Here is a 10,323-nt window from a genome sequence, read left to right as displayed (position 1 = left end):
TATATATGTTATTTATTTATATTTGTGTGTATATGGATAGACAGAGGGAGTAAAATGTATTTTATTAAACTAAAACATTTTAAAAAAATTTCATCAAACAAAAATAGTAAATACAGCAATCATTTTGGGTTAGTTATTTTATGACACAAATTAAAAATAAATTCATCAGACCAAAATCATAGTGACATTAGCACCAATACCACTTTTCTTTTACTTTTTTTTTTTTTACTTTTGATATATTTTTGTTTTGACATATTTCAAGGGAGCAAACACAAAATACATAAAAGTTTAATTTAGGATATTGTTAAGATTGTCCTAATGGAACCAGTGAGTATCATTATTACTTCAACATGTATAAGATTACTATTTTAAAAGCTGTCATCATCATTACTCCAAACAGTTCTCCATAAATAATAAGAGGGTTTATAAAGCAACACTTATGCAGAAGAGAACTGAATACTAAAGACTCGAGAAGATTATGCAATAAAATTTTGGCTCACACCATTGCATATGATTCTCCTCTTTTTGCAGGCACTATGATGTGTCATTGGAGCAACTTGTACATGCTGATACCTCTATGTGTAATAGTAACCAATAAGGGTGGAGATGAAGTATCTAATTGTTAAAGAAGCTTATATTGTGTTAAATTAGTGAGTGCTGCTGTTGTCATGTTTTTGAAACATGGTGGGGGAGAAAAAATAAAGTAGCATTTAAAATAGTGAATATGAATTGTAGATGACAAAACTGATTTTGTTTGTGCTTTATATCTTTTACTTCAAAATAAACATAACAAAGTTGTTACAAATATTAGAATGAAATAAATAATGTAATTTATAATATTAAACCCAATATTGAAAATGAGTGGTAAAAATTAAAAATCAAAACAAAATTTAGAAATTTAATTTATAGATTCACACATAAACACACTCATGAATACTTGTAATATACAAAGAACCTTGTGTTCAGCTTGGGCAAGAGAGAGAGGGGGGGACATTCCAATGACTAAAGTAGGTCTTAGAGCATCACCAAAGACAATAATTGTAAGAGAATGTAGTCTGTCAAAGCTCATTTCCTCTCCAAAAGAAACTAAATTAAACACAGCAAGCTAACAAATCAGTCCTCAATTTTACAATGTTCTTGCCTACAGTTATGAGTTACATTTCTCTGTGAACCAATTTATAGTAAGAGGTCTGGGATTCTGAGAATTTAGTGCATTGGCAAATTGTATTCTAGTATTCTGCCAACTAAGCAATCTGGAAATCTATATGGTATATTACAGAACTCAAACAACACTATATATTCTCAATATTTTGATTGTAGGCATCAGAATTAACTTTCCTTCAAAGAAATACATTATTTCCATTGAGATGAAACCTAAATATCTTCTAGAACAGAAACATTTCATTTGTTAATTAAGAAACCAATTATAGATTACTAATTCATTTTTAATTTTTGAGGGGTTTTTTTTTTATAGATAAAATATAACTGATTTCTTTACAATTAATCCAAAGGAAGAAATATTAATACTTTGCTTTCAATGTGAACATGCCTTTTTTTAAAGCCATTAGCATATTTCAAGTTAAAGTAATATACAAACTTAGCAGTCCACCTCTGGCTACACAAGATGACCCCATTTCAAAAGCATAATCATTTGATACAAGCTCTACAAGGGCTGATTTGAGGCACTGTATATAATGTGTATGTTTTATAAATGTCTGACTTAATTGAGAAAGAGAGAAGTAATTATAGAAAAGAGTCCTATCTATCTTGATTTAGCAAAGTTGTGGCAAATGGTATTGCCCACCCAGTAGTTATACAATGTATGAACTTCGATTTTGATCAACATCTGTCAGGAACATGAGACCTGCACATGATACTGCACATAAATTACTAGTGCAACACTGTACATAATGAATTATATATTTGTGTCCATTATAAGAGTTGAGAATAAAGAATTTTTCAAAAGGGAAATCAAAATCATGGATAATTATTCTGCATTCTGTTTACAAGCACAAATATATAAACAGCTGCGGGGTTCAGGTGGTGAACTGCTAACCACAAGGTCTTAAGTTCAAACTTTTGGCACAGTCAATAAGATGCATAGCAATGTTTTTTTGCTTGATTGCCAATAGGTTCTGCAATTAATTCACGGTTGACTGGTAAGTAAGGGGAAGGACAAACATTACAACAAAAACTATCCCACTCATAGTAAGTAGTACATATATACATGTGTGTGAGTGCGCATGTGCATATATGTGAGGTAATATAGCCATCCATCCATCTCTCTCTCACTCTCTCTGAGTCCATGCAGGAGTACCAACTTCAACAGTTTTAGTCAATCATATCAACTCCCAATACTTATATTAGTCTGGTATTTATTTTATGTACCTCTATTAATCAACTGGCTAAGTTACATTTTTGACATAAAGGGACACAACTTGATACACTGGTTTACACACACACATGCACAGAGGTTTACACAGATACATACATACACACACACACACTGCGTATGTTCATGTATATATGTATATATATCACACACATATATGCACACACAGATTAAGTAGTGAATGTTCAATTTCCTAGCTTCTCAAAAAAAAAAAAAAACAGGCAAAAATAATACAATCACAAAAGAGACAAAAACCTAGTAAATGAATAACATTAAAACCTTGATATTATTTCTGTGGTGTTATTCTTATGGTCATATTGTTGCATTAGTGTATGTATTTTACAAGTTGATAAAAATTATTGAAGGTGACTAGTAGTTCAATGTCAGAGAACTTGGCTGTACAATTGAACAAAGCTTCCTCATGTAGAAGACTGCATGTGATTGTGGCTTTATTTAGATAAACTTAGTGTGACACAACGATAACCATGCTGGTTAAAAGTAATGAATCTCCACTTGATAGTGCATTTGGATAATTCTAGAAAAAAACCAAGAACCACTAGCAGGAATTATGTAAATCAACAAAAAGAGCTTTTAGGATTTATTTTTAGCAAAAGTTAAGGTTTACTGAAAGTAATAGTTGCATGTGTTTTAAGATAGTATTAATAAATAAGAGCAACTGATTCTGAAAGATCTTGTGTAAAGACATCTGAAATTTAACATGTTGATGCATTATCATAATTAGAATTAACCCTTTTGATACCAATCTGCCTGAAACTGCCTCTGGAGTACAAATGTCTTGTTTTCAAAAGTTCTGAATTAAAATCTTCCACCAAACCTTAGTCAGAATTTATGTTCCTAACACTAGCTTAATGATAACTAAGTTATTTTACTAAATTCTTTGTTATATTTAAAACTGAAAGAAACACAGAGCATCTCAACAGAAATATGGTAACAAGAGTGTTAAGCAGAAAACTAGCAGAATCATTGGAGAGCCAGACAAAATTCTTGTAGTACTTCTTCCAACACTTTATGTTCTGAGTTCGACTTCTACCAAGGTCAACTTTGCATTTCGTCCCACTAGGGATCAATAAAATATCAGTCAAATACTGGGTTCTGTGGTACTGACTAATACCCTGCCCCTCAAACTACAGACATTGTATCTCAATCGAAAACAGTTATCATGGTTGGAATATCACCTGGTAGAAACTGATATTATAAAAATATAAAGTGAAAATATAAAGTTGGAGACAGCCAATGGTAATATTTTATATGGGGATACATTAAACTAGAATTTTAATAATAATAATAATTGGAGTAATTGTTGTATTGGTGAAGGGCCATTTAACTCACTTTTCATTAAAGTAACAGTCATGAAGATGGGATAATGTAGAATTAATTATTCCACCAACCTGTTAGGGAACATTTTGATGATGTGTATTGTGGTTGAACAAGAAATCAGTTGTAATGAGAAGTATAGTGGTCAAGTAACTGAAGATGTTGAATATTTATGTAAGAAGATGTTTGGCAAATGCTAGAATAAAACCAGAATTATTTCACATAGTACAAATATGACCTAAAGAAATTAGTCCTTTTACTGTGAAAATCTGTATATATCCACTCAAAATTTTCATTACTCTTAACTGCAGAAAGTAGTTTTATGTATCAATCTATCTTTTGTCATTACCAGTGTCGCTGGATTGGCTCCTGTGCAGGTGGCACGTAAAAAGCACCATTTGAGCATGGCTGATGCCAGTGCAATTTTTTTTCTTTTGCATACTACATCTGATGCCTCTTATGCTCAATTTTCCCTCAACACATTTGCACTTTGTTGTACATGCACATTAATGCTGCACATCCAGTGAAGTGTGCTAGCTTCATTTATCTCTAGTCTTCACATGTCTTCTGCATTTATAGCCTACATTTCACTACCGTGTAAGCACTGCTGTTCATACAAACTGCCTTTCACTCTGAGTGAGAGGCTTTATGCTGCTAGCAAAGTTAATAGCTCTCTGAACTTTCTCCAACTAGTCCTATTCTAACAACTATACTTTCAGAACATCCTCCCCCATAGTTAATTAGGTAATCGAGGTGACAGAAACTACCCACTAAGGATCCACATGGGCATTTAACAAATCTATTTTCTGGATGTTCTTACTGCTTATTACTCCAACACATCTGCCACAGACAATCTTTGTTTTCTGTCAACCATCATATGATTCTACTTGCACACCTTGTGTCCATAATTTGCTCTGGGTACATCAGATGAAATTTCTACCAGCATGGTCATTTTCCTGAAGGATATAGCGTACTTGTCTGTTTTCTTGCCTACTAAAACTTTGGTAAGTTAAATTTAAGGCCTTCTGATCCCAGGTTTTGCTTCTACACATGGAATTTTTCTAATTCTATGACAAATTCAGCTATAAGAGCAGAATCATCAGCATAGTGGAGTTCCTACAAGTACCCAGTCTTAAGTTCCTCTGTTATGGTCTAAAGGACTATGATGAGTAGGATGAAAGTGAGAGCTTAACCCAGAGAAGTCTTACTTGCACACGAAATTTGCTTTCATACTCATTGCTAACGTTTATCTGACTAACATGACTTGAACCACTCTCAGCAGCCATTGCTAACGTTTATCTGTACATGACTTGAATTAGTCTCAGCAGCCATTCGTCTACTCTTAGCTTCACCAACGACCACCAGATCAGAAAGAAAGGAACACTGTCAAAGGCTTTCTCCAGGTTGACAAAGTGTACAGTTCTTTGCGCATATATGTGTGTGTGTGATATCTGCATGTAAATGATAGAGATGTGTGCGTGTATATACATAAACATATATAATAGCCAACATAAATGTTAATCTGTTGCTTGATTTCTCCAATCACACTTTACATCATATAGAGTGAAGAGAGGCGAAAGTAAAACAGAGATACAGAGAAAGCTGACATATGAGGTGCAGAATGAATGCACATAGAAGGCTTGGTGGCAGGCAATGAAAAAAGGAACACTATACATACACATATACACACTGAATAAGAGAGGTAGAATGATAGAGACAGAAGAGGAAGAGAAGAAGAAATAAATGACTAATTATGAGAGGAGTTATAGAAATGAGAAATTTGTTTTATTTAATTTTATTTTAAAGTAATAAATATTTTTCTTTTGAACATTAATATTCCTTTCGGATTTTGTATAAGCACCAAAAAATTTGATAAAAGTTAAATTATAATTATTTCCTGGTATTACTTCTGGTGGAAAAAGTGTATTTCCAAAGTTTACTCCCTATGTGACGCACAGACATTCATGCACACAAACATGTATGTATGGATGTGTGTATACATATGCTCCAGCATGGTCACACCCTTTGGACTGAAACATTATATATATATATATATATATATATATATAGGATGAGTATGAACCAATACAATCTTTGGTTGAGAGGCCTAGTGGAAGAATGAATAAAGGGAGTTCAGAGGATGTAAGGTGAGGATGGTTAGGAAGATATACAATGTATGTTTGAGTAGGTTTTGCTGCAGGCGGTTAGGTGTTCTGTAGTACCACATACTACCAGTCAATATGGTTGTTGTTCTCTCTGTGAGATGCAGTATCTTCAGATCAGCCTTCACTTCATCCCAAGTCTTCCTTGGTCTCCCTTTCCCACAGGTTCCATTAACTTGGAGTTTATAGCACTTCTTTATGCAGCAGTCATTCTCCATATGCATCACATGCACATACCGATGCAGCATTCTCACTTGTACACTACACTGAATTTCTCTTATATCCAGTTTTTCTCTCAGCTCATTTGTATTCAAGTGTTCATGCACACTAGCATTATCCATCCAACAGAACATGCAGCTTCATTTCTTTCTGTCCTTCACACATTTGATTCAAGGCCCACATTTACTACCATGCAAGCATTAGAGAATCTGCTTTTCACTCTGAAAGCGAAAGCCTTATTGTTAACAGAGGTAATAGCTACCTGAACTTTTCTAATCCATCCTTATCCTGGCTACTATACATTCTGAACAACCATCTCCTCTGCTAACTATATCACCTAATTAACATAAACCATCAACTACTTTGGCTGAGCCAGCAGGGCATTTAAGAGAGTCTATTTCTCTTGTACTCCTTATACATATTACTTCAATGCATCTGCCACACACAAAGCTTGCCTTTACTGTTAGCCAGCCAGTGATTCTGTGACACGGTGTGTGTTCATATCTTACTCTATGTATAGCATATGATGTTCCTACCTACTCCTTTACTGCATATCAAACAAGATCATTTCCTTCATATATATATATATATATATATATATATTAATATCATCATTGTCATTGTTTGTTTTAGTCGCCACTTTTCCATACTGACATGGGTCAGACAGAATTTATTGAAGCAGATTTTTTACAGCTGGATTATCTTCCTATTACAAATCCTTATATGCTTCCAAGCAAGGTAATGTTTCTCCATGGCCAGACCTGTTTTTGCAGAACATTGGAAATGAATTGGAAACAATCACACAATGTCAAGACAAAAAGATATAAACACTCACACACACACACACACACTGATAAGTATTAGTAAGTAGGAAAGAAGACAGCACCCTAGTATCATCAGATGTGTGCTTAGTTTATAAATATCAGTTAAGTACTGGGGACTTGCCCTGCCCCTCAAAATTTCTGGTCTTGTGACTATAGTAGAAAAAATTATTACTTTCATGAAAGAGAGAGAGAGTTACATGATCCAAAGCATTTTCATGTGGTGTATGTAAGGCAAAAACATGGTAGAACTTATCCTTCTCTAAAGCTAATCCCTTGGAAGCTTTTAAGTATAGCTCCCCCACCTAGAAATATATTCATCATCACCAGTCCCAACTTAACATTTTTCTTACAGCTAAGTATACAGAGGTATGAAACATTATCTTGCTCACCTGTGTGTATGTACGTGTGGGTATGTGTGTGTTTGTGTGTGTGCATGACATGGTAAATCCATTAAAAAGATTTCTTAAGGCACCAAATTCACCTTTTTTCTAGTTTGCTTAATTACATCAAATAAATGAATAAGTAAATAAAAATAAATATTTCTCTATAATCTATTTTTATCTATGAAAATAATGGTTTCAAATTTTGGCACAAAGCCAACAATTTCAGGGGAGAGGTTAAGTTGATTACATCAACCTCAGGGTTCAACTGATACTTATTTTATTGATCCCAAAAGGAAAAAAAAGGGCAAAGTCGACCTCAGTGGAATTTGAACTCAGAATGTAAAGCCAGAGATGCCACTAAGCATTTTGTTTGGCATGCTAACGATTCTGCCAGCTAGCCGCCCTATTTATGAAACTAATAATATTAATAATAATTGCTTCTAACATAGGCACAAGGTAAGAAATTTGGAAGAAGGGCTAAGTCAGTTCACTGATCTCAGTATTTGGTTAGTAATTCATTTAAGCAACTCCCAAAGGATGAAAGAGAAAGTTGACCTCAGTACAGTTTGAACTCAGAACCTAAAGAACTGGAAGAAATACTGCAAGGCATTTTATTCAATGCTCAAATGATTCTGCCACCCTTAATAATACTAATAGTAGTGGTTTTTTAGTTAGATACAAGACAAATAATTTTGAGGGTAAGAGATCAGTTGATTATTTGATGGCTACTTTCTTGACTTCAAAACTATAAGAAAATCAAAGTAGAGTTTAAATCTCAACAGGATTTAAACTCAGAATATAAAGTGATGAAAGTAATAATTATTTCTACTATAGGCACAAGGCCAGAAATTTTGAGGGGCAGTGCAATTTGATGACATAGTCCCCAATACTTAAGTGATATTTATTTTATCAACCCCTAAGGGATAAAAGGCAAAGTTGACCTCAGCAGGATTTGAACTCAGAAAAATCAGCAGAGCATTTTTCCAGGGCTCTAATGATTCTGTCACCTTGTCACCTTCATGATGGAATTTATAATAATAGTAATAATAATCCTTTCTACTATAGGCACAAGGCCTGAATTTGTGGTGGTGGTGGTGGGGAGTAGTCAGTTATATCAGTCTCAGTGTGTAACTGGCATTTATTTCATCAACCCTGAAAGGATGAAAAGCAAAGTTGACCATGGCGGAATTTGAACTCGGAACATAAAGATGGACAAAATGCCACAAAGCATTTTGCCCAGTATGCTAATAATTCTACCAGCTCATCTAGCAATAACTAATTATGAAAACTTACCGCAATAATATAATAATCTATTATCAGAAGCTTGAAGAGTACCATTTTCTCCTACCTTTCTTTTTATTTTGAAGTAAAAAATCTAGACATAACCATAAATTCTTACCTTAATTTACAAAGTTTAACATTTTGTTTCTTATAGATTTTTATTTATTAATGTGACTAAATTTAGGAATTAAGTTTGTGTGCTGTCTTTTTCTCAACTCTCTATTGCAAATGTATTCTTTAATAATTTCCCTCACACTTCAATTAAGGAATATATATAGGAGAAAAGATATATATATATTGTCAGTAAATTATCAATCCGCAAAAGAAGCACACTCTAAGTTATAGAGCAGTAGAGTATATAGATAAAGATAGATATGGCCAGTCAATATATATATTTATATATATATATAATTCTTCCAATGGTTTCTTTCAGTCACTGGATGGCAACCATGTTGGAGCACTGTCTTTAAATCTTTCAGTCGATTATTATATTGATACCCAGTAGTTTTTGTAATTATTTTATAGATTTTTATTAAATGGCTAGATGCACCTTGGTATAAAGGGATGTTACTAAAGAGAAATAAATATCACAAAATATTTTTGTTTGACATATTTATGTATTGGCAGCAAATCTCTTGCCAATATGTGCATACACACACACACACATTTTTGACAAGCTTCCACACAGTTTCCAGCAATACCAAATATTACTCACAAGGCATTGGTCAACCCATAGCAATGAGAGAAGACACTTGCTCAAGGTTTCATCAAGTGAGATCAAACATAGAACCACATGGTTATAAAATGAAAATCTTAAACACAGAGTCACAATTTATTTGTGTTTTCTAAATAACAAACCAAAGCTATTTGCAACCAAATCACAATATCATTAATTCCAATTCAAATTAAATAATGACCAAGAAAATTTATGTAAAGTGAAGTTGGTTTTGTTTAACATGACACCATCTTAACTGATTTGCAGTCGCCAGCAGTGATTTTTCTGCAATATGCATTTAAAATGTGGAGAACAATACCATATTTTTAATTTTGATTTTGACAGCAATATTTAATTACTAATGTTATTAATAACAAATAAACAGATATATATATACATATATTTAACGTATTATATATAAAATGCATGTAAATATATGTAACGTATTTTATACATATATAATCATACATTTATGCATTATGTACACAGACAATTAATTGGATGCATGCATTAAATATCTATATTGTGGGTAATTTTCATTTTTTGTTAAGGTATTTACAAGCACACTGGCATGTTACATTGGATATTGATGGTGTTTACAGTTGATTTACAAAAATAGATTCTTCATGAAAATGATTTGAAAGACCATGGTTCACACTGAACAGAGCCAGGAAAATTAATATGAAACTTGAGTAATATCTGGAAAATATGAAAGAGAAAAGGGAAAATGAAAAATTTCTTGTTATACAGTTAGGTAAAGAACAAAACATATTTTTCATAAATTCTATTTGTTGAACAGGTATGCATGAATGCAAACAATTGTAGAATAACCTACGAAACAGGAAACATTATTTTCTGGAATCTCTAGTTCCAAAATATTTCTGTATTACTGATTTTATTAATACTGCACTGTTCAGAGTAGCAATAAACCATTCTAATGACTGCAAGAATTTGAAATTGCTGTTCATAAATTAGTGCAGATTATAAAACATTCTGAATCATCAGTGTCCAG

General features: G+C 32.9%; 1 protein-coding gene across 3 annotated transcripts in view; it reads right to left on the bottom strand.

The window, feature by feature from the left end:
* Positions 1 to 203: 203 nt before the first annotated feature.
* LOC106878643 (serine/threonine-protein kinase 11-interacting protein) overlaps positions 204 to 10,323 on the bottom strand; it is a 90,721-nt gene continuing 80,601 nt past the window's right edge. For all 3 annotated transcript variants that reach the window (XM_014927947.2, XM_014927940.2, XM_014927927.2), the window contains exon 23: positions 204 to 10,010. The gene's annotated coding sequence lies outside the window, so the exon portion shown is untranslated. The remainder of the gene's footprint in view (positions 10,011 to 10,323) is intronic.

Source organism: Octopus bimaculoides, chromosome 4, assembly GCF_001194135.2.
Source record: "Octopus bimaculoides isolate UCB-OBI-ISO-001 chromosome 4, ASM119413v2, whole genome shotgun sequence".
In the NCBI taxonomy this organism is placed as follows: Eukaryota; Metazoa; Mollusca; class Cephalopoda; order Octopoda; family Octopodidae; genus Octopus; species Octopus bimaculoides.
Note: the sequence above shows the minus strand (reverse complement) of the source record. Positions and strands in the feature narration are given on the sequence as shown.